Below are 25,390 nucleotides of genomic sequence, written 5' to 3' on the forward strand. Positions count from 1 at the left end.
TGGCCCCCGCCCCTGGGCACTATCCCTGATTTGGGCACTGAGTGGAGGAGAAACCCTCTCCCTAAAGATTTGTGACCACAAGCTGGCACTCATGAGGTCAGCCCCCAAAAGTCACACAACCTGGGGGTCCAAAGCCCAGGATTTAATGTGAGTTGGTTTGAGACTGGTCAGGATCGCAGCAAACACAAGTTCTCCGTGGGAGAAACCAGGTCAACCCACACCTCAAGGCATTGGCGCACACATGTGGACCCATCGCGGAAACTCACAAAGCACACCAGGATTCAAGGCACGTGGAGAGCTGGAAGCACACAGGCAGCAGAGTGTGGCTCACAGATCCTGCAGCTGTGGGATTTCCAGGGCAGAGGATATAACTCAGATGTGCTTAAGTAAGTAAAAAAGGGATTTAAAATAATGAATATAGAGCATGTGATATAAAAAGATGATAAAGCCAAATTGAAAAAGGCCAAATAGAATTTCTAGAAATGAAAACTAAATAGGTCAGGCACAATGGCTCACGACTATAATCCCAGCACTTTGGGAGACTGAGGTAGGAGAATTGCTTGCGGCCAGGAGTTCAAGACCAGCCTGGCCAACATGGCGAAACCCCATCTCTACAAAGATACAAACATTAGCTGGCACCGTGGTGCACACCTGTAGTCCCAGCTACTCAGGAGGCTGAGGTGGGAGGATTGCTTGAGCCCGGGAGGTTGAGGCGGCAGTGAGCTGAGATGACACCAATGCACTCCAGCCCAGGTGACAGAGTGAGAACCTGTCTCAAAATACATACATAAAAAATAAAAGAAATGAAAACTAAGTGGATTAAAAATAGACGAAATTGAAAAAAAATTCAGTAATAGTAACACTTTAAAAAACCCTCAATGGATAGATTTAACTGCTGTTAGATATAGTTAAAGAACAAGCTAGTGAAATGAAAGATTAATCTGAAGAAATAATCTGTAATCCAACACAGAGAAACAAAAACATGGACAATGTGAAGAGCACATGGTTCATAGAAAAGAAAGTGGCAAATATGTACAGCTAAACCCTATAAAGCAGACAATATGAAACAACACATGGACTGTCTAATGGGGCTAAGACAATACAGATAAAACAAAATACAACACACAAGAGTGCATGGAGCAGGGGAGGCTGACTTTAGACTGGAAGGGTCAGTAGGCAGTGAAATGACCAAGAAGACAGGAAGGGCAGGACACATAACTTTCACACTCATTCAGGGGAAGGAATGAGGGAAGTGTGATTTATTCAAAGAAAGCAAGAAAGGAGAGAAAAAAGGAAAAGAGAAGGTGAGATGACTATACAGTATAAAACAGACAGCTGTGTGCAGTGGCTCATGCCTGTAATCCCCACACTTTGGCAGGCCGAGGCGAGCAGATCACCTGAGGTCGGGAGTTTGAGACCAGCCTGGCCAACATGCAGAAACCCCGTCTCTATTAAAAATACAAAAAAATTAGCCAGGCGTGGTGGCGCACACCTGTAGTCCTAGCTACTTGGGAGGCTGCGGCAGGAGAATTGCTTGAACCTGGGAGGCAGAGGTTGTAGTGAGCCGAGATTGTACCACCGCACTCCAGCCTGGGCAGCAGAGCAAGACTCTGTCTCAACAAATAAATAAATAAAAAAATAAAATCTGTATCATACGTCATATCTTAGTGGTGAAGTCTTGGAAGCATTCCCCCTTTTTAATTCTCATTTGATTACTTTTTTTTTTTCTTCAACTTTTATTTTAAGTTCTGGGTACATGTGCAGGATGTACAGGTTTGTTACATAGGCAAATGTGTGCCATGGTGGCTTACTGCACCTATCAATCCATCACCTAGGTATTAAGCCCAGCATGTGTTAGCTATTCTTCCTGATGCTCTCTCTCCCCTCATCCTGCCACCAACAGGACCCCATGTGTGTTGTTCCTCCGATGTGTCCATGTGTTCTCATCATTCAGCTCCCACATATAAATGAGAACATGTGGTGTTTGGTTTTCTGTTCCTGCATTAGCTTGCTGAGGATAATGGCTTCCAGCTCCATCCATGTGCCTGCAAAGGACACGATCTCTTTCCTTTTTATGGCTGCATAGTATTCCATGGTGTATATGGATGACATTTTCCTTATCCAGTCTATCATGGATGAGCATTCAAGTTGATTCCATGTCTTTGCTATTGTGAATAGTGCTGGGTCAATTGGTGCTTCTGCCTCTAGGTCTTCAAGGAATCGCCACACTGTCTTCCACAATGGTTGAACTAATTTACACCCCACCAACAGTGTAAAAGCGTTCCTATTTCTCCACAACCTCATCAGCATCTGTTATTTTTTGACTTTTTAGTAATAGCCATTCTGACTGGTGTGAGATGGTATCTCCTTGTGGTTTTGATTTCTCTAATGATCAGTGATGTTGAGCTTTCTTTGTGTGTGTTTGTTGGCCCTGCAAGTGTGTCTTCTTTTGAGAAGCATCTCTTCATGTCCTTTGCCCACTTTTTAATGGGATTGTTTGGTTTTTTCTCATAAATTTGTATAAGTTCCTTTTAGACTCTGGATATTAGACATTTGTCAGATGGATAGATTGCAAAAATTTTCTCCCCTTCTGTAAGTTGTCTTTTCACTCTGATGATAGTTTCTTTTGTTGTGCAGAAGCTCTTTAGTTAGATCCCATTTGTCAATTTTTTTCTTTTGTTGCCATTGCTTTTGGCATTTTCATCATGAAATCTTTGCCTGTGCCTATGTCCTGAATGGCATTGCCTAGATTTTCATCTAGGGTTTTTATAGTTTTGGGTTTTACATGTAAGTCTTTAATCCATCTCAAGTTAATTTTTGTATATGGTGTAAGGAAAGGATCCAGTTTCAATTTTCTGCATATGGCTAGCCAGTTCTCCCAGCACCATTTGTTAAATAGGGACTCTTTTCCCTATTAGAAGCATTCCCCTTAAGATCAGGAGCAAGGCAGGGTGCCCACTGTCATCATTCTAGTCCACACTGTACAAGGCCTAGGAAAGGGTCACAGGAAAGACAAGAAAAAGAAAGGGGCTTAAGAAGATAGAATGTCCATTTCCTCCTGCAAATGTCAACACACCAGGGCTGGGATCAGGGGCTCCACCCTCTTATCCTGCTATGCAGTCGTCCTCAATATGTGGTTGCTAACTCCTAGTCTAGGATGGCTGCCCATGTGCCAGCCATCATGCCTGTCTTCCAGCCAACCGTAGAGAGGTAAATGAAAAGGAGGTATATACCTCCTTCTCCCTGTTAGGACATTACTAGTGAGGCCTAGACCACTTTTACTTTCATCCCACTAGCCAGAGTATAACTGTATTGTTGGACTTAGAATCCATCATTTCTGGATGGCCCAAGTCCTTAACAAACGGAGGATGGGACTGGGGACCATTAGCTCAGCCTGGAGACAAACACACGGAACTGAGGGAAAAGCCCAGGCAGCGGGCAGACTGGTGGCCAAGCCAAGACCTGAGGTCCTCTCTCCCTGCGGGGAGCTGTGCTGGGCCGCCATTGTCTGCCACCATCCACGGCCTGTGCAGGCCTCCAGCCCCTTGGAGGCTAGTTCAGGAGGCTGGGGACAGCCTCGTTCGTTGATGGCACCTGGAGCAACGTGAGGGGTGCATGAGCACTGGCCGGGTTGTAGGACACCGAGTGACTTTGTGCCCCAGCGTCACTGGGAGAGATGCTGGAGCAGCGGTTTTGCCTTGCAGAGCTGTGTATTGGCGGGGAGGGCTTCTAGAAAATGTGCAGAGCACAGTTGGATTTTGTTATAAATTTCAGCAGGGATATTTTTAGCTCAAGGACTCAGGAGAAACCTGACTGTGCAGCCCCAAAGTCCCGAAGGTGCCGTCATAGCCTGGACACTGGCTGCACAGGCTCCACTGGGTCCAGGTAGCCACCTTCGGGAGGGCCAAGCTCTAGGTCTTGAGGGGAGTTGAGGCCACACAGCTCCTGTTATGGGCTTCGTGCACCCTGGAAGGTTTTCCCTGCTGGGCACAGGGACCGCTGGGCCACAGTGAGGCACTGGCTCTACATTTAAGCCATGAGGATGTTGGGGCTACACTTGCTGCAGAAAGAAACAGACATTGCGCAGGGGACGTGGCACTGCAGTCTGGCCTGTGCTGTGGCTGGGTGACAGCGCACAGGTCATCAGGGCCTCTGGAGTGGATGTGGTCATTCCTGCAGGGGAGAGGACAGCGTGAGCTGTGCCCATGGGAGGCACCTGTATTTCACTGAACGCCTGTCAGACAGTCTCAGAGAGATGGAAGAGCTGACAGCATCTTCCAGAGGGAGTGGGGAGGGGGTGGCCATCTGGCGGCCACACCGGGCCTTGGCTTTCTTCGAGTTTCAGTAGAAGAATCCTCTGACCCCACCACAGGTCCAGCCCAGGCAGGGTCTCTGATGGTGGAGCCAGGAGGCCGTGACCTTGCAGATTTCTCCTCAAGGTCATTTGTAAGGAGGGAGTGGCCAGAGGACTGGAGGATGTTTTGCCATGGATGGGGCCTGCACAATAAATAGGCAGCTCTTGGAGGAAACGTGAGGTTTCATCCACCAGAACCCCCAAGCCACTGCGTCTAACGTCTGTCCTGCAGCTGGGGGAGGGGTGGTGAACACTCGTCCTGTCACAAGGCGGGGACCAGGCAGCGAGGAGGTGCTCCGGGCTGGGTGCCGAGAGAGCGGGTCCTTCTGGAAAGGGCTGTGGACACAGCAGGGTGGCTGGGCATTCAGGTTAAAGTCAAACCAGACCAGATGTGCAGAGACTCTCAGGACAGACAGAGGGTCAGACAGACACAGGGGCGGGAGTACTGAGCTGGGCCCCCCCTCACCAAGCAGGGTCTCGGGCTGAGGGATCAGCCCTGGCGATGGAGCACGTGGGGAGAGTGCCCCCTCCCTGCACACATGGGCCCTGAGTCCACAGCGGCCACAAGATCCCCAGGCAGTGTGGCCCTGGCTTTCGGGACCTGGGGCCTCCCCAGGCATGTACACCGGAATCCCCTGAGCACCGCCAACGACAGGTCCCCCACACCCAGGAGGGCATGTGGATGAGGAGAGGGGCTCAGGCAGGGCCTTTGCTGAAACGCCCAGGGGTTAAGATTTGCTTGTAGATAAAAAATTCCCTATTCTAGGAACTTACCTGGGATCCCTATCCATTAAGATATGTGCCCCCAATACTGTGTCAACACCTCGCCTCATCTTTGTGGAGGGTCCTTGCCCCCTGAGGAGAGGGGAAGAGTTGAGCTGGGTGGGCCAGAGCCCCCTGTACTCCTGGGTGCTCCCCAGCCTACACTCAGCTCTGGGTCCTGACCCTGTCTCCCTAGGCAGCCGGTTGCATCCCCTCTGTGCAGGATGTGAACCCCCAAGCAAGGCCCTGCTCCCCCTGGGCCCCAGAAGCTGGGGGCCATAGGGTCCTGAGGAGTGACCGTCTGTCTGGGGGTCACAGGGTCCTGAGGAGTGACCGTCTGTCTGGGGGTCACAGGGTCCTGAGGAGGGACCATCTGTCTGGGGGTCACAGGGTCCTGAGGAGTGACCGTCTGTCTGGGGGTCACAGGGTCCTGAGGAGGGACCGTCTGTCTGGCGGTCACAGGGTCCTGAGGAGGGACCGTCTGTCTGGGGGACACAGGGTCCTGAGGAGGGACCGTCTGTCTGGGGGTCACAGGGTCCTGAGGAGTGACCGTCTGTCTGGGGGTCACAGGGTCCTGCGGAGGGGCTGCCTGCCTCTTCTGGCTTCTGGAGGTGCCTGGGGCTCCTTGGCTTGTGGCCACACTATCCCCATTCCTGCCTCTTAGTCTCACATAAGACTTGTCATTGGATCTAGGGCACCCTCATCCCAAGATCCTTAACAGGCTGGCATGGTGGCTCCTGCCTGTAATCCCAGCACTTTGGGAGGCTGAGGCAGACGGATCACCTGAGGTCAGGAGTATGAGACCAGCCTGGCCAACATGGCGAAGCCCTATCTCTACTAAAAATACAAAAATTAGCCAGGTGTGGTGGCATGTGCCTGTAGTCCCAGCTACTTGGGAGGCTGAGGCAGGAGAATCGCTTGAACCCGGGAGGCAGAGGTTGCAGTGAGCTGAGATCGCGCCACTGTACTCTAGCCTGGGCAACAAGAGTGAAACTCCATCTCAAAAAAAAAAAAAAAAATCCTTAACATAATGACCTCTGCAAAAACCCTATTTCCAAATAAGCCACATTGACACGTTCCAGGGTTATGGTGTGGGCATCTTGAGGGGTCACCATTCAGCCCACTCCAGAGGCGGCCATTGAGCTAGGTCCTCTGCAGGGCTGTGGGCTGTGCTGGGTGGAGACAGTCCTGGGGTGCTGGAGGCAAGGGGGGCTTCACTCAGGGCTGTATCTGGCTGCCTCCGAATCCCAGCAGAAGTTCAACAAGCCTGGAGCTCCCTCAGGGGGCTCAGTGGCCTCTGAGACCTCCCATCTTCCATTTTCCCCTAGAGCTGGCCATGCCTGGGGACTCTGACCATGGGCCCTAGAGAGCGCTGCTCCCCTTTGGCCAGCGACAGGGTGGCCAGGCCCAGGATCTGGAGGGAGAAAGCTGCTGGCCTTCTCCAAGGTGCAGCCTGGAGCTTCCCTGCTCTTCCGCAGCTGTGCTCAGCTATGCTCCAGGGCTGCGCTGATTTCCACTGTCAGTGACTTAAGCCAGCGTCCACGGCCAATCAGCACAGCACTTCTGCCTGCTGCCTGCTGGGTTCAGACCAGGCTGGGTCTGGTCCCTGATGGAGGATGCAGTTCTCATCCTTCAAGCACAAGCCTACAGGCAGCCCCTTGTCACCGAGCGTGACCCTGCCTCAAGGCCTCCTCCTCCCTCTCTTGAGTGAGTGGAGCAGAGCTGGCCGTGGCCTCCCTGCCTCCGCTGAGCCCACCACCAGTGGGTTTTGTTCGGGGCTAATGAGGCGCTGGGAAAGGCGGAAGGTGCCGGTGTGACAGCTCAGAAGATGGAACTAATGAGACCGTGTTGCTGGACAAAGGTGGCATTCAGGGCGTCCTTTTGGCCTCGGCCCCCGACTCCCCAACGGGCCCCTCTGATCACAGATGGTTCCCGGACCTGTCCCAGCAAAGGGTCCTGAAGCCCTGGCTTTGCTGTGCAGAGGCCCCTCCCAACCTGGGTTTAGCCAGGCGCCTTGTCGCCTGCCCCACCCCCTGCATCTGGTCACCTCACCCCTCCAGGCGCAGTTTTGATGGAGAAAACCAGACGCTGTGGGAGCCCAGGCCGGCGTCTGAAGTCCGAGGTTCCAGGGGCCAGAGAGCCCCGGCCTGGACTCACACGGGCAACTCCCTCACGGCAGGTCGGCCTCCTGGGTCTTTGTCTTCCTCATCAATTGGCAATAGCTAATCAGTGGTGGATTTCTGCAGGTTTGGCAGCTGCTGCTCCATCTGAAACAGCTTAAATGAGCTAAGAGCCAACTCAGCGGGTAAAACTGTAATGGGTGTACAAACAAATTGCACTTTCATTTAGTACATAAAGCACGGTAATGTTATGAGTGGATCAGAACTCACACGATTCAAGTTTACATTCAGAAGCCAGCAAAGCCGCTTTAGAATTACAAAGGGCAGTTCCCAAGAGGTCTTGCTGAAATCTCAGCCTTTCCCCAAATGTTCATTTCCCACTTCCAACAACTCTCTAGAGTTTTGATGTGTGAATTGCCGAAGCTTTTTAGGGCATTGCTTCTCCTGCTCCAGCGAGTGTGAGTCACTGAGTCCTGTGAAAATGCAGAATCGGATTCTGGCCTGGAGGGACCCTGTGTCTCTGAGTGTCTCGCAGGGGTGCTGGTGCAGCCACACCATGCCCAGCATAGGCGCTCTGATCCTGAAAGCCCTTCGTGTCCTGGAAGCCCCTCCTGTTCGTGAAGGTTTGGAGAAAGGAGAAGGAAGTCCTGGGTTCCAGGGGCCGGGGGTCAGGGCGGGGTGCTACAGACCAGGGGCAGCTGCGAGGGTCTCAGGGTGCAGAGCCATTCCCAGGGAACTGCAGACCTCACCGGGGCAGCCTGGCCTACAGGGAGTTCCCAGGGGAGGCGACTGTGCAGGGCCAGGAAACTGCCGTCTCCTTCAGTGGAACACAATCCACGCTCATGGCGGAAAACACGGGAAATCCATAAAGACGCAAAAGGAAGCCACGAACACTCTCATTTATTTAAAATTGGACGACTTATTTGAAATTGTCTATAAGGCAGACATATCTGAGACGCCAGATGGGGGCTGAGCGTACCGAGTAAAGAGGGGCTGACCCCAGACTTCTGATAGACAGGAAAATAGCAGTTCCCCTAAACCTCTGGGGCCCGGGCCCCCGACACACAGGCTCCTCAGTACTCTCTAAAGTATGCAAGGAGCTCGCTTGAGCACCAGGGGCAAGAACCCAAGAATCTGGGGCTCCTGGTGCCAGAGACTCTGAAGGTTGGGGTGCGTGAGACCAGGCTTCTCCCACCTCAAACCGAACAGCCTCAGAGGACGGGGTCAGAGACTGGGGGCCAGGGTCTCTGTGGAACGTGAAGGAACGGAGAGAGGGAGGGAGAGAAGCACCTGAGCCCTTCCCAGCAGGCAGGGCTCCAGCCCTGTGACCCACCCGTGCCCTCAGCTCCAGCCAGGGCGGGGGCTCATTGGCCCCTGCCCGGAGCTCCCCCACAGTTTACAGGGCACACAATTACCGTCCCCACCCAGCAGGAGCCGGAGTAGAGAAGCAGAAATCCTTCCTTTGTTAATCATTTTCCATCAGGACTTCGTTTTGGCTTGGAAAGTAGGCCACGGCCGGGCCGCGGGGGGTGGGGAGGCCTGGACCCCCACGCGGCTGCTCTGAGCTCAGAAGGGTCAGCCGTCCAGTTGGAAGCGTTTTATTTTCTGACTCAAATACGTATTTATAGCAGAAGAGAGATGCTTCAAGGACGGGCTCCCTCCTGCCAGGAGCTGGAGCAACCCGGCCACTGTGTACACAGCTCTGGGGGAACGTCGCCTCACTGCCTGTCCTTGCCCCAGGCCCCTGCAATGACAGACGGGGGCTGGCTTTTCCCCGAGTGAAAGTTGTCAGAACCAAAACGGAGACACTCGTGCTAAAACCCTGGCAACGGAGCCGGAGGTGGCCACGAAGGGGGTTCTCACACACGAATGCCTGATAACAAGAACGGAAAGACTGTGAAATCCGCAACCTGGCACAAAGGCTGCTGCAACCTCGCACAGAAATTGCTCTGGAGGACATCGAGGTGCCAGGTGCTGCTGTCCAATCACACCTGGAGCCTCCCTTGCTGCTGGTCTTGGGGAGGCGGGCTCCAGCTCGAAAGGAGGCACACAAAACTGCTGGGAAACGGGCCGGGCGGGTGAGGACATGGCTTCTGTGCGCACGGCCCAGCACGATGGCTGGTGTGGACCCCTACCTTTGGAACACGTGGAGCCAGGCCGATGGGGTTCCGCCACGTGTCCTGGGCAGAGCACCAGCCTCAGTCACCGTGTCACTGTGTGTCCCTCCACACCCCGAGTCCTGGCAAACCAAGGCAGTGCAGGAGGACGCCTGGTGCCCAGGGTGATGGACATGGGTAGCACATGGGCCCCATGTGTCCGGGAGCCTGGGGCCTGGTGCACCAGGTCTCAGCTCCTTCCCACCGTGGGTTCTGGGCCAGTTGCAGGCAGAGAACAGAGCGGGTGCCTGGCTGAAGCCGGCCAGTGTCTCCTCCATGTCTGAGCCCAAGACCCGAGACACGGCCCCCACTGAGACTGGGGGTGGCTCTGGGCACCAATCTCGTGTGTGGGGGCCCCCCACCGCCCACCCCCGCCCAGTCTCCAGGGGTTGTCTGGGGCACTTTGCCCTCCCCAAGGCCCCCCACGCCCATTCCTCTTTGAGCCCCGTGCCCCTGAGTGTGCCGGGCGGTCCCTGGGAGCCCTGTGGTGATGGCAGCCACACCTCCCGGCCCTGCTCAGAGTCAGGGGTGCCCTTCAGGATGGGCTAGCCCCAGCCCATGGACCCTGCCTCCTGGGGGGCCGCCCCCCAACACGCTTCACCGCCGCCGCGCCCTGCCCCGGGGCAGCTTTCAGGACTGTTTGTCACCAAGGCCAGTGGTTGCAAAACAAGTGGGGCCTGAATTTATAGGAACTTAGAATTTCTCCAGGGCAGAAGGTTGAATAAATCAGATGAGGGGAACGTCAGTGGCAGAGCTGACGCGGGTTCCCTCCCTCTCTCCTGGCCGTGGACCCTCGCTTGCAGAGAGGGGCCGGCCCGCGCACCCCCGGCTTCCGAAGCTTGTCTCCAGTGACTTATTCTCGTCTGTGCAGCGGCCAATTCTGAGTTTGGGGCAGGAGCCCTGGGTGGCCCCTCAGATCCCTGCAGGCGTCCCTCGAGTCTGCCGGCCCTGTCTGCCGGAGCAGCTGGGCTTTGCTCTTCGCAGATAAAGCTCCTGGCACCCGTTCCATGCTCCTCGGGTTTGTTCTTTATTTTAAATCCTTTAAAGTAAAAATCTCTGTCTCTCTCCCTCCGTCTTTCTCTCTCTCATTATCAACTTTTCTGCTCTCAGAAGCCCTTTTGATCTGGAGCTTTGAGATGCTCTGTCACTTAGAGACAAGCCCCCTGCTTCTCTTTTTGACTTCTGTCCTTTCCTGTCCGTCCTCTCCCACGTGGCCCTCAGTGGCCCCGCTAACCTGGCCCTGGCCCTGGCTTCCAGGTCTCTTGGCTGGCCTTTTGCATTCATCACTTTACATTTTTCCATTTTGAGTCCCAGGAAGATTTATCAACTTCTCCTCAAATTCCCGAGTTCACCACCAGAAACCAAAGTTTCCGTTTCATTTTCGGGCTGTTGCCACGAGACCTGCAGGCTCCAGCACCCACGAGGCCCATGGCCACTGGGAGGGACATTCATGTTCCCAGGGTGTGAGGGCACCTTGGCCGGCATGGCGGGGACACGGGGTCACGCCCACCATGCTGGTTCTGCTGATGCCACGGGCCTCTGAGTACTCACTGCCCTGGGTGTGCGGGGCTCGGTGTGGGGAAGAGGAAAGTTTAGCACGAGCGATCGGGGTGGCCAAGAGCCTGGCGTGCACAGCCCTGTTCGGGAGCAGTGTCTGTTTTCCTGTCTGAGCAGTGCTTCGCAGTGGGATTTGCAGCCGCAAAAGTTCTTGGCTAAGATGCTTGTGTCTTAGGAAATGTTGGGTTGCACGTTTATTTTTAGCTTCAGGAATGTGACACTTGATATTATTTGGGTTTTTGAGAGGGCCAATCCTGGAACACTCTTGCCTAAAAGCGAAGGCGACAGCTCCACATTGGAAGATGCAAGCTGTCCTGCTCTGTCCTGTCCTGCTCTATCCTGTCCTGTCCTGTCCTGTCCTGCTCTGTCCTGTCCTGTCCTGTCCTGCTCTGTCCTGTCCTGCTCTGTCCTGCCAGGGTGGGAGTCACGGTCGCACATCCTCTCACTCTCAGGGCCTGAGTAGCTGGGAGGCAGGGAAGGGACCAGCGGGGAGGGGCTGCAGGGGTCCTGGCGGGTGCCTGGCCGGCCCAGGGTGGCTCAGGGACAGGCGGTGCGGAGGACGTGCATTCTGGGGTGTGCAGAAGGTGGAGGTGGGAGGGCTTATTGGGGATTAGAGGTGGTGCAAGATAAAGATAGGGGTCAGGAAGGGCTCCAGACTCCGGCCTGAGCCACAGGAGGCCGGGGTGGCATCAGCTGAGCCCCAAGCCCACGGGAGACAGCCCTGACATATGGGTCGGGGGGCTCAAGGTGTGTCTAACAGTCCAACAGCAAACACAGTGGCTCCGAGGAGGTGGACGTCTGAGTGGCTACTCCAGGCTGCTGGGCAGCCCTGCTCCTCTTACCTCAGGGCCAGGCCTCCTCCGCCTTGATGTCTCCCCTGGAAACCCCAGGACCACATCCAAAGAGCAGAGCTTTGGGAAAGGGGAAAGAGAGCGTGGAGGGGTCAACTCAACCACAGGGTCCTCAGGGGCCCTCCCAGTCACAGTCCTCATCGTGGGAGCAGCCCTTCCCCACCCTCCACAGGCAGGTGACCTGGAGGGGTTTGCTGTTCCATGGAAGAGCCCCTGGGTGCTGAGCATGCATCTGAAGTTCAAGGGCGAGCCTGGGCTACAGGAGGATCTGTGGGCATCCATGCTGGGAGGGAAGCATGGAGACAGGGGCCGTGGGACATCTTCCTGGATTTCGGAGGGAAAAGCCTCCCCAAGCTGCTGCCCTTGCTGTGGGAAGGAGAATTTACCTGTGTCCTGTGGCCAGCAGGGACTACTTGCGAGGTCGGTGGAGTTGCTGGGCCACACCCCGGTCATTGCAACCTTGGTACCCAAGGCAGCTCTTCCCTGGGAGGCCTCCTGAGCCCTTCAGCTCTGATACATTTTGCACATTCTTAAAACACCTTAGCTGTGGCATGCGGGTCCTACACTCCCCCAACCCTGTCATCCATCAGTGACACGTCTACCCCTTTGATTGATGTCCTCAGCCCTGGGCCTCTGAGTTCAGCGTCTTCATGTCCCAGCAGCCAGCCCTGAGGCAGGTGCATGAGAGGCCCTTGGTACATGCTTGTGCAGTTGAATTTTTAAAAATGAGTGTGGCCCCCTCGGAAGTTTATGGAATAAAACTGTTATCTGGGGGTGGGGGGTGATTTGTTTGAGGCTATTTAGTGGCAGAGTCGGAATTTAAACCATGATTTTTCTACTAAACGATTCTAAATTGCCTCTCAGGCACTGTTGGGAATGGGGACTGGGTTCTCCCAGATACTTAATGCTTTAGAGCTGGAAGAATTTTCAAAAATTATAGTTAACTGAATTTTGAAGCGGTCCATGGAGATATCAGATTTGTGTCACAAGAAGGGAGTTTTCCAAAGAAAAGGAGCAACTGGAGAGCAAGAAAGAGTCTGAGATTTGAAATGTGATTTTCAAATTCAATGGGAAACCTGGAATTCATTGGGCACCCTGGAAGATAAAGAGGAAGAAATTTCCTAAAATGCAGAGAAAATAGACAAATACATGGGCATATGAAAGAAAACTTAAGAAGTACAGAGGCTTAATCCAGGCACTCCAGACACCACCTAATACAAGTTCCAGGATGATAAAATAGAAAACTTGAGCGAGGAACTACTAAAATAATTAGTAGAAGTCTGGGCACAGTGGCTCATGTCTGTAGTCCCACCACTGTGGGAGTCCAACGTGGGAGGATAGCTTGAGCCCAGGAGTTTGAGGTTGCAGTGAGCTATGATTGCACCACTGCACTCCAGCCTGGGTGACAGACCCAGACCCAGTCTCTTAAAAATAAATAAATAAATAAATAATAAATAAATAAAAATTAAAAAATAAAAAGAATAGGAGAAAATTTCCCAGGGTTGAAGAATTGCAGTCAGTCTGAAAGACCCAAAGTGTCCTAAACAGGATGAAGGACAGGGCACCGTACCTGGCACACCTGCTAAAATGTCAGACTATCAAACATAAAGAGAAAATCCTAAAAGCCCAGCAAGAGAAAGAACAAGCTACCACAGAGGCATGAGGATCACACTGGCATTTGGCTTCTTGTTGCTGATGTTAGAAGAACAAGCTACTACAGAGGCATGAGGACCACACTGGCATTTGGCTTCTCATTGGTGTTGCTGACGTTAGGTGTCTATGCAAGGGGCCTGTAAGCTTCTGAAAAATGATGATTTAGAGCTGAGAATTCTATACCCAGCTAAACAGTCCATCAAAACTGACAGTGAAGTTGAAACAGATTCAGACGTGCAAGAACCCAGAACATGCACTTCCTGGGTTAAAAAAAATTTTTTTTGAGATAGGGTCTTGCCCTGTTTCCCAGGCTGGAATTTGGAAATTGGCTTGGATGTAGTTGCAGATGGGCCAGGACTGCTCGAGTCATCATTGCCCTTTTGTCTTCCTGGAAAGCACCCGCCAGCAGTACGAAGGAGAAACACATATACAGACTCCCTTATCCAGAAACCGAGAAACTGGGAATTTCCCAGGCCTCCAGGTGGTGGGGAGGAAGGGCAGGAGGGAGAGACTAACACAGAGAGAGAGGGTCCCATAGGGGTATTTCTCAAGGGTGGGGCCATTGAGGGGGAAGAGTGGGGAGGCTGCAAACAAGGACCCACATGCAGTGGCCATGGCTCTGAGTCAGGGAAGAAGGGCCAGAGGAGAAATGGACACACAGGAGTGGCCAGGATCGTTTTTTAAGGAGGTGCATCTGAAACATGTTATGAAGCCTCCATATCGAAGCAGCTCGGGAGGCTGGATGAAGACAGTAGTTGGGGCAACAGAGCAGATGGTGCAGACACTGCCCAGATCCACACGGAGCCCCGTCTGTGCTCCAGGGGGAATGAGTGGTGGGCTGGGCACCTGGAGAAAACTGTTGGTTGACTTTATTCATTGTCGTACAGCAGGGTGGATTCCAATGATTCATGTAGGTAATAGTTAAAAGATAACATCTCAAAGGCGTTTTCTAAGAATGGGAGTGTTCTTTAAAACTTTAGCTGGGAAAGTCTTTTTACTTTTTTTTTTAATTTTTAAATTTAAAGTTAGAAATGGTGGGCTGTTGAGGGAGGGTCTCACCATCTCGCCCAGGCTGGTCTTGAGCTCCTGGCTGAAGTGATTCTCCCACCTCTAACTCCTAAAGTGCTGGGCTTACAGGCGTGAGCCACCATCCCTGGCCAGAAAAAGTCTTTTTAAACAGTGATGTGAAACGCAGAAGCTCTGAGAGGCTAATAAATTTGACTACAGAAAAATAAAACAGTTTCTGCAAAAGCTGTTGGAACTGTATTCAGGAGACAAACTAAGGTGGGCACCTCATCTCACAGGCAAGAGCCTGGCTCCCCTCATGTAGAAAGAGCTCCTGGAACTCAAGAAGGAAAAGTGACCAATGGGAAGAGGAAGAAAGACAATGACAGGGACACATCTGCCCCATGGAAGACATCGACATCCCCCAACACAGAACCCTGGACCTCGAGTGTGGCCTTCTAAGGGTCTTTGCTGCAGAGCCCACCAGATGTGCCTGTGAGGCTGGCTGGAAACCGCCAAATGCCCAGGGCCAGCACCCAAGAAAAGAGGGAAGAGACGCGTGCACACAGTTCCCCTGAGAAGACAGACAAAATCCTGAAACTATGACGGCCTGCAGCATGCAGATGCTGGCGGCGGAGGTAGGGAAACCCCCAAGCTTTTTGTTTGTGAACCTGTGTAAAGGTATTATCTACTTTAAAATTCATTTCTTAAAAAGAAATAGGCTGGGCGTGGTGGCTCATGCCTGTAATCCCAGCCCTTTGGGAGGCCGAGGCGGGTGAATCACCAGGTCAGGAGATCCAGACCATCCTGGCTAGTACGGTGAAACCCCGTCTCTACTAAAAATTAGCCGGGCATGGTGGCGGGAGCCTGCAGTCCCAGCCACTCGGGAGGCTGAGGCAGGAGAATGGCGTGAACCCAGGAAGCAGAGCTTGCAGTGAGCCGAGATCGCGCCACTGCACTCCAGCCTGGGTGACACAACGAGAGTCCGTCTCAAAAAAAATAAAGAAAGAAACGAAAAGAAACAGAGGTCTGAAGCGCTCATTTAGAGAGAGTCCTGGGCACCCCCGGGAAGCGGAACTGAGGCAGATGGGACACAGGATGAGGACTGCTTTCAATTTTCTGTACTTTTATTTTTATAGTTTATTTGTGATTACTTTAATTCTTTAAAATCTCATTTTGGCTCTTATGTTTGTAATTTTGTAATTTAAAAAAGTAAATGGGGTAGAACTAAATGAAGTGGAAATAAAGTTGCATTCGAGAACAGAGACTTAAGAATAGGGTCAGGGGCCGGGTGTGGTGGCTCACACCAGTAATCCCAGCACTTTGGGAGGCGGAGGCGGGAGGATCACCTGAGGTCAGGAGTTCGAGACCGCCCTGGCCAACATGGTGAAACCCCCGTCTCTACTAAAAGTACAAAAATTAGCTGCATGTGGTGGCACGTGCCTGTAATCCCAGCTACTCGGGAGGCTGAGACAGGAGAACACCTTGAGCCTGGCAGGCAGAGGTTGTGGTGAGCCAAGATTGTGCCACTGCACTCCAGTTTGGGGGACAGAGTGAGACCCTGTCTCAAAAAAAGAAAAAGAGTAGGGGCGGGGCGCGGTGGTTCACGCCTGTAATCCCACCTCTTTGGGAGGCTGAGATAGGAGGCTTGCTTGAATCAGGAGGCTGAGGCTGCAGTGAGCTGTGATTACACCACTGCACTCCAGCCTGGGCAACAGAACAAGACCTCGTCTCAAAAAAAGAAAAATGGAAAAAAAGAACAGTATCTGAAATATATTTCTGATTAATAGAGGAACTGAAAATAAGGGCTGACATTTAAAAATTCCTGAGACTGAGGAGGGGAAGGAGGAGTGAGTGGTGTAAAAATGCCAACATTTTATTATTCATAGTGGAGAGGCCAAAGTGAGGAGGGAAAAGCATTTACAATTTACCAAAAGGAAAAAAAAAGAAAGCAAATGAATACCTGCTTATTTTAAAATTATTGCTACTGTTTAAAATCACAGGTATTTTTTTAATTTAAAAAAGGATAAAATAAAAAAGGGAGACCAGGCCCATGTGGGGGCCTCACAGGCAGCCTCTTCCCGGCAACACAATTGCACCCTGCACCCCAGCCATCTAGGGGCACCTGGCAAGCTGTGGGGCAGCCCTAGGACTGGTGGGTGGGTGGAGGGTCCATTGTTATCAGGGGCTGGGGGAAGCCCCCAGGGATGCCTGTGCCCCTGAAGGGTTCATGGGGCCTTGGTGACTGGGAAGGGACCTTCCGTGCCCCAGGATGGCCCACCTCATGCAGGAGCCCTGTAGCCCTGGGTGTGCTGGGGGCAGTGTCCTGGGGGCCTGGGGGGTCCCTGGGCAATGCTGGGCTCTGCACAGGGAAGGCCATGAGTGGGGCATGCTCTTGGGGGATGATGGGAGGACACTCTGCGGGGTTCTCTTGAGAGGGGTGCTCCCAGAGACGCTCCTGGGGGCATCTGGAGGTTGCTCCCGCTGGGAGTTCCTGGAGTGCCCCTGAGGGCCCCCCTAGGCCAGGGTCAGGCACAGGCATGGGGCTATGGCTACAGGCAGGAGAGAGGGTGGCGGGGGGGCCACCGTCCTCTGTGGACCCTTCAGTGCCAGCCATGCTGCTGCTGCTGCTGCTGCTGCTGCTGCTGCTGCTGCTGCTGCTGCTGCTGCTGTGGGGTGAGGCCCACCAGAGTTGACAGCAGGGCACTGAGTCCCCTCCAGGCAATGCACATCCTTCCCTTCAGCTCACTGTTCTGTTTGCCGGGCAGGTCACCTGTTGACCTCTCCGACTGCAGGCCCGCCTGTCCCCGGGCACTGTCCCCTTCTGCATGGAGTTCCCCTGGCCCCCTGTCCTGGGCCCATGGCCCCTACCTGGTGCCCGTGAGGGCACCTGATAGGCCAGGGCCCAGGGACGACTCCCCTCCACCCCGCAGCATCAGGACCCTTCAGGGCTGCCACCTCCTGGGAGCCCTCTGTCCTTCGCAGAAGGAGCCCAAGGCCCATGTGCTGCTGGGGATAGGCTCCCCAGGGTCCCTTCAAGGTGGTGGGGGAGGCTGGCTTGGAGGACCTGCCCCAGCAGCTCCACTTTTACCAGATGTATATGTTGGGGTAAGATTTTGTTTGAGAAAAAAAAAAATTTTATGTCTAAATGTTAAAAGGGTGAACGTGCTGAAGCCGGAGAGGTGGAGAGCAGGACACGGGCTGACCTCGGGGTGGGAGGCCGGCGCTTCCAGGAACCGCCTGAGCTGTGGGGGCACACAGGCAGGCTGAGGGCCGGCTGAGCCATCTGGGCACCAGTGGCCAGGGCTGGATGCTGAGGAGTCCCTTGCTTCTGCTTCACAGGGCGTCTAGAAAGTGCATCTGAGGCTGGCGTCCCGCCCCTGCACGGGGGTCTCTCTCCTCCTGGATGTCTGTGTGGTGATGAAGGTGGAAACAGCCCCCACGGCAGCTCCTGTTATTTTAAGACTCTACACATGTTCATTTGCAGCCTGAGGTTTTCTGTCTAAATTCACATTTTGCAGTTTCACTGAGTTACTTTCATTCATTTTTAAATTTACATACAGCAGTGATCTCCATGCCTGCCACTTTCGAGGCATCTCCAAGGGCTTTGTTATTTTGCTCTCAGAGAAATCAAAAACAGCAGAGACACAAATGTTGAAAATTTTCATTTTCTGGTCTTCTCTGAGTGCCCGCCCCCCCACCAACCCCCCAGGGTTTCTGGGAAGAAGAAGAAAAAAATGACAGAATTATTTGTGATTGGGAAATCACTTGGCTGTGGCGGATGTGGAAGCTCCCCAGTGTCCGGAGCTCCCTGTGTGGAAAGTTTTGTGGTGTGTGTGCTGTGCCCTTTCTGGAGGGTTACACAACCGGGGACGGACGCGGTGGGGGCACAGAGGGAATGACACTCCCTTCCCAAACACTCAGAAGACAGAAGAAGACGGGAGCCGGTGCAGCCCAGGCTCCCTGCCCTGCCGAGACCTGACCGTGCCTGGCCAGCCCCTGCCCCAGCCCCAAGGGACTCCCACGAGGACACCGGATCCTCCGGGGGTGGAGGAGCCCTGCGGTGCCTGTGTGGAGGGGCCTGAGGCTGGAGGAGGCCTGGAGGGCTGATCCTGCCTTTGCCCCACCATTCTGATGTTTTGTTCAATGTGGACGTTTTGCATTCACTTAGATTCTGCAAAATGTTGGGTTAAAATATGACTTATCTTGATTCCTGAATTTTTCCATGCCTTTTGTACCTGAGGGGACTGTCACACTCACCTAAGCCCTATCCAGGCCCTAATGGGTCAGAGGACGGGAGTACAGTATCTGTGTGTGTGTGTGCATATGTGTAGTGCGTGGTGTGCTTGTGTGTGTTTATGTGGCATGTTGTATGTATGTGTAGTGTGCATGTGTCTGTGGGTGTGTGTGTGCGTTTGTCATATGGGTGTGTACGTGGTGTGTGTGTGTGCTGTGGGGATGTATGGTGTGTGTGTGACGTGTGTGGTTTATATGTGTGTGATTTATATATGTGCGTATGTGTGTAATGTGTGTGGTTTATATGTGTGTGTAATGTGGGTGTAGAGTGTGTGTGTTGGGGTGTGTGTAGTGTGTGTTGTGTGTGTGTGGTGTATGTGTGTGGTGTGTGTGTGATGTGTGTATGTAGTGTGTGTAATGTGTGTGTAGTGTGTCTGGTGTGTGTAGTGTGTGTTGTGTGTGTGTGGTGTATGTGTGTGGTGTGTGTGTGATGTGTGTATGTAGTGTGTGTAATGTGTGTAGTGTGTGTGATGTGTGTATGTAGTGTGTGTAATGTGTGTGGTGTATGTGTGTGGTGTGTGTGTGATGTGTGTATGTAGTGTGTGTAATGTGTGTAGTGTGTGTGTAATGTGTGTAGTGTGTGTGTAATGTGTGTATGTAGTGCGTGTAATGTGTGTGGTGTGTGTATGTAGTGTGTGTAACGTGTGTAGTGTGTGTGTGATGTGTGTATGTAGTGTGTGTAATGTGTGTGGTGTATGTGTGTGTTGTGTGTGTTGTGTGTATGTAGTGTGTGTAACGTGTGTAGTGTGTGTGTGATGTGTGTATGTAGTGTGTGTAATGTGTGTGGTGTGTGTGTGTGGTGTATGTGTGATGTGTGTATGTAGTGTGTGTAATGTGTGTAGTGTGTGTGTGATGTGTGTATGTAGCGTGTGTAATGTGTGTGGTGTGTGTGTGTGGTGTATGTGTGATGTGTGTATGTAGTGTGTGTAATGTGTGTAGTGTGTGTGTGATGTGTGTATGTAGCGTGTGTAATGTGTGTAGTGTGTGTGTGTTGTGTGTATGTAGTGTGTGTAATGTGTGTGTAGTGTGTCTGGTGTGTGTAGTGTGTGTTGTGTGTGTGTGGTGTATGTGTGTGGTGTGTGTGTGATGTGTGTATGTAGTGTGTGTAATGTGTGTGTAGTGTGTCTGGTGTGTGTAGTGTGTGTTGTGTGTGTGTGGTGTATGTGTGTGGTGTGTGTGTGATGTGTGTATGTAGTGTGTGTAATGTGTGTAGTGTGTGTGATGTGTGTATGTAGTGTGTGTAATGTGTGTGGTGTATGTGTGTGGTGTGTGTGTGATGTGTGTATGTAGTGTGTGTAATGTGTGTAGTGTGTGTGATGTGTGTAGTGTGTGTGATGTGTGTATGTAGTGTGTGTAATGTGTGTGGTGTGTGTATGTAGTGTGTGTAATGTGTGTAGTGTGTGTGTGATGTGTGTATGTAGTGTGTGTAATGTGTGTGGTGTATGTGTGTGTTGTGTGTGTTGTGTGTATGTAGTGTGTGTAACGTGTGTAGTGTGTGTGTGATGTGTGTATGTAGTGTGTGTAATGTGTGTGGTGTGTGTGTGTGGTGTATGTGTGATGTGTGTATGTAGTGTGTGTAATGTGTGTAGTGTGTGTGTGATGTGTGTATGTAGTGTGTGTAATGTGTGTAGTGTGTGTGTGTTGTGTGTATGTAGTGTGTGTAATGTGTGTGGTGTGTGTGTGTGGTGTGTGTGTGGTGGCTACAGCCTGGCTGAAGGCTGGAGTGTGAGAAGGCGATGTAGGAGAAGCCATGTGAGTTCTGCCTGCTTCCACATTGCCCTCAGCACAGGGTCCTGGCCTTGGGAGTCCCAGCACGGTCCCTCTGGGTGTGGAGACAAACGGGTGGGCTTGCTTGGCCCCAGGTACCTGCCGGCCCTCCCCATCCCACCCCCCAGGGCTACAGAGTGGGGACAACCTGTGGGTGCTCCCCGAGGCTGCCTCCATCTGGGTAACGCAGAAGGGCAGCCTGGAGGAGGGGAAGGCCCCGCTCCAGGTGGCCACAAACGCAGGTCTGAGGCTCTTGCACAAACCCCACAGCGCACACAGGTAACACATCACGGCATGCACGAGTCACACAAACACGGCCGCAATGCTGGGCACTGCAGGGCGGGGCATGCCGATGGGGCTGCACTGGGTGGGTGTGAAGCATCAGGCCTGGGCTGGCGGCTGTGGCTGTGCTGTGGGACATCGCTTTCTTGGGGGATGCATGTTGAGAGTGTGAGAGGGAGTGTCCTGATGTCTGCACCTTACTTTAAGTGGCTCAGCAAAAAAACCTAAAGCGCATGTGTGTGTGTGTTTATAGACAGAGAGCAAAATATGCAAAGGTGTTTAAAATGGGTGAATCTGGGTGCAGGGCACACAGCTGTTCATTGTACTATTTGCTCAACTTTCCTGTGAGCTTGAAATTTTTCAAAGTAGAAAATTTAGTTTTAAGAAATCCATAAACGAGGCTATATTTTTATTTATGTGATTCTAATACCCTAATTTTAAAAAAGAAAAGAAAGTTTCCATTCCCGACTGAAAAATACCTGTGGATGAAGAGGCACGAAGACACCCCCTTCCTTCAGGGCCCGATGTGAGCGGGGCGGGCAGGACGTCCTCTCTCCCTCTGAGACCTGGGGGAACGGGGTGGGCAGGACGTCCCTTCTCCCTCCGAGACCTGGGGGAATGGGGCGGGCAGGACGTCCCTACTCCCTCCGAGACCTGGGGGAACGGGGCGGGCGGGACGTCCCTTCTCCCTCCGAGACCTGGGGGCCCAGCTCCATGGCTTCTCAGCTGCGCTTTCTGTCCCGGACCTGGGCACCTTTGTGTTTCCTCCAACAGAACACTTTGGACTGGCCAGGAGTCTGGGAGGCAGGTCTCCAAGAGCAGGGACAACATGGACTTCAGCAAAGTCCAGCGGCCCCCAGGAGGCATCAATACCCAACCCCCCACACCCAAGCACATCCGTCAATGCTCAGAAAACCAAAAGACAAGCAGAAACCAGGACGGCCGCCCGAAGAACGGGGTGCCCTGGGCCACCACTCTAATAACCAGCTACAAGGAACGGAGGCCCAGAGATGGTGCAAAACATCTTGAAGAGACTACAAGAATAAAAACAACCTGCCATCCCATAATTCTATGGCTATCCTTCCAGAAATAAAGCTATTTTCAGATCAAAGAAAATGGACAGAATTTGTTCACAGCAGAGCTTCATGACGTAAAATGCTAGGGAAACTGCAGGCTGAAGGGAGAAGATGCCGAGCAGGAGATGGGCCTTCTGGGAGGATGGAAGAGCAGTGAGAACACCAAGAGGTGGGGGAGGTTAGCATAACAGACAATTTTCCTCCTCGTCCCAAGCCTTTTGAAAATAAAAATGATAACATTGCACTGAAGTGCTGTTTACACGTGTCGATACAGTACACACAGTGCAGTAGGCAGAGGAGTGAATTGGCTTATAGGCATGCCAAGGTCTCACGTTTTCCAAAAGTGGCATGATATTGGCTCTGCGTAGACCGTGGGGTGAAGTGTGCGTGCAGTGAAACCTGGAGTGACCCTGACCGCTGATACAAGCAATGGTGTGGACGCTGCTTGCAGACACACCGAGCACCCAACAGTGCATTTGGGGTGATTCCATTTATATGATGTTTCAAACAGGAAACATTCATCTAAGGTGAAATATTCAGAACAGTGGTTTCTTCTGGGCATAGGATTGACTGGGGAGTGACGTGAGGGACCTTTCTAGGGAGATAATAATGTCCCATGTCATGAAAGGTTTGTGAGTTATAGCATGTGTCCATTTGTCAAAATGGTACAGCTGATTGAGAAGAATGAACTTGAAGACTGACACTCCCCGGCTTCAAGGCTGACTATAAAGCTACAGTAATCAAGACAGTGGTACTGGGGGAAGAAGAGACAAGCGGGTGAATGGAACAGAATAGAGAGCCCAGAAATAGACTTGCATATATGTAGCCAATCGATGTTTGCCAAAGGAGCAAAGGCAAAAAAATGCGGCAAAGACAGAGGGTGCTGGAACACCTGGACATCCACAGGCAGAAAAGCGAGTGCAGACACACACCCTGCACCTTCACAAAAATTAACCCAAAATGGATCACAGACCTACATGTAAAATGAAAACTGTAAAACTCCTATAAGGTAACACAGGAAAAAAATCAAGATCACCCAGGATTTGGTGGTGATTTGTAAAAATACAACACCAAAGGCTGACCCATGAAAGAAATCATAGATCAGCAGAATATTAAAGTTAAAAACTTTTGCTCTCTGAAGACACTGTCCAGAGAATGAGAAGACAAGCCACAGACTGGGACCAAATAACTGCAAAAGAGATATCTGTTAAAGGACCGCTACCCAAAACACACAAAGAACTCTCCGAGCCCTGCAGTAAGAGAAGGAACAGCCCAATTACAGAAACAGGCAAAAGACCTGAAAGATGCCTCATCAAAGAAGACACACAGATGGCAAATAAGCCATGAAGAGATGCTCACCATTATACATCATTAGGGAAATGCAAATTAAACAACAATAGATACCACTACACACCTATTAGAATGGCCAAAACGCGGCCACCAACACCACCAAATGCTAGCCAGGGTGTGGAGCAACAGGAACGCTCATCATTGCTGCTGGAAATGGTGCAGCCACTTTGCAAGACCGTTTGGCAGCTTCTTATGAAACTAAACACTCTCTTGCCATAGGATCCAGCAATCACACTCCTTGGCATTTACCCAGATGAGCTGAACACGTATGTCGACACTAACATTTATAGCAGCTTTATTTATAGTTGCCAAAACTTGGAAGCAAGCAAGATATTCTTCAGTGGGTGACTGGGTAAACTGGGGCACATCCAGACTATGGAACATTATTCAGCACTAAAAAGAAATGAGCTCTCAAGCCATGTGTCTTATTCTGTTCAGGCTGCTATAACAAAACAAAATAAACCGGATAGCTTATAAACAACCAAACTCTACTTCTCACAGTTCCAGAGGTTGGGAAGTCCAAGACCAAGGTCCTGGAAGATTTGGTGTCTGTCCAGGGCCCAACTCTTGGTTGGTAGACAGGACCTTCTTGCTGTGTCCTGACATAGTGGGAGAAGCAAGGCAGCTCTCTGGGGTGGCTTTTGCAAGCGCACTGCTTTCATGCATGAGGGCGTAGTCCTCATGATCTCATCAGCTCTCCAAAGACCCCACCTCCTAATACTACCACCTCAGGGGTTAGGATTTCAACATATGAATTTTGGGAGCACACAAACTTTCAGTCCCTAGCACCATGAAAAGACACAGAAAAACCTGAAATGCATATTACTAAGTAAAAGAAGCCAATCAGAAAAGGCTTCATACCATGTGATTCCAACTATATGATATTCTGGAAAAGGCAAAATGATGGAAACAGTAGAAAGATCAGTGGTTTCCAGGGGCTGAGGGGAGGGAGGGATGAACAGGAAGAGCATAGAGGGTCTTTAGGGCTGTGAAGCTCTTCTGTGTGATACTATAATTGTGGGTCCATGCCACTGCACATCTGTCAAAATGTATGAAATATACAACACCAAGAGTGAACCTTAATGTAAACTGTGCCCTCTGGGTGATAGTGACATGTCAACATAGGCTCATCAGTTGCAACAAACGTCCCCCTCTGCAGGGGGTGTTGGTAGTGGGGAAGGCTACACGTGTGGGATCAGGGAGTGCATGGGAACTCTGTACCTTCTGCTCAATTTTGCTGCAAAACCAAAACTGCTCTAAAAAATCTATTTTCAAAATTGTACAGCTAAGATTTGTGCATGTCAATGTATATAAATCTGCATAAAAGACAAAGTAATAATTGAGTGAGGGGTGAGGAGTAAGTGAAGGCATAGATTATGCAACAGTGCCTGGGCATGGTGGCTCACACTTGTAATCCCAGCATGTTGGGGGGCTGAGGCGGGCAGGTTGCCTGAGGTCAGGAGTTCAAGAACAGCCTGGCCAACATGGTGAAACCCTGTCTCTACTAAAAACACAACAATTAGCCAGGCGTGGTGACGTGTGCCTGTAATCCCAGCTACTCGGGAGGCTGAGGCAGGAGAATTACTTGAATCCGGGAGGCAGAGGTTGTGGTGAGCCAAGATCCTGCCACTGCACTCCAGCCTGGGTGATACAGGAGACTCCATCTCAAAAACAAACAAACAAAAAAATGCAAGAGTGGAGGAATGTGACTAAGCATGGTGGCTGGGTGGTGGATACATGCAAGTGTCATGTGTATTTCTGTGTACTCGTATATTTTGATATCTTTCATAACAAAGACCTTTCTTTATAAAAGCAATTGAAGAGAAAATGCTCAAAAGGGAAGACCATCAAAAGAGATTAAACATGTGCATGACTGAATATCATGTCAGTTGTAAAGAGAAAAGCCAGTCTGGCTCAGATGTCTTTACAATGACAATGGTACTAGAGGGTCGTGGAGCATCCTAGGAGATCCTTAGCGAAAGACAGTGTGAACACCAGTATTATAACCAGCTAAACTGTCACAGACATGGAAGGCAACTGACAAACATTTCAGACATGCAAAACTCAGTGACATTATTCCTATGGGATAGAGGATAAACTGTAGCCAACTAAGAAATGAATTTTAAAACATTATTGGAAGCACTAGCAGTAAGTTTTGAAT

This window comes from Gorilla gorilla, chromosome 22 (assembly GCF_029281585.2).
Source record: "Gorilla gorilla gorilla isolate KB3781 chromosome 22, NHGRI_mGorGor1-v2.1_pri, whole genome shotgun sequence".
Taxonomy (NCBI): Eukaryota; Metazoa; Chordata; class Mammalia; order Primates; family Hominidae; genus Gorilla; species Gorilla gorilla.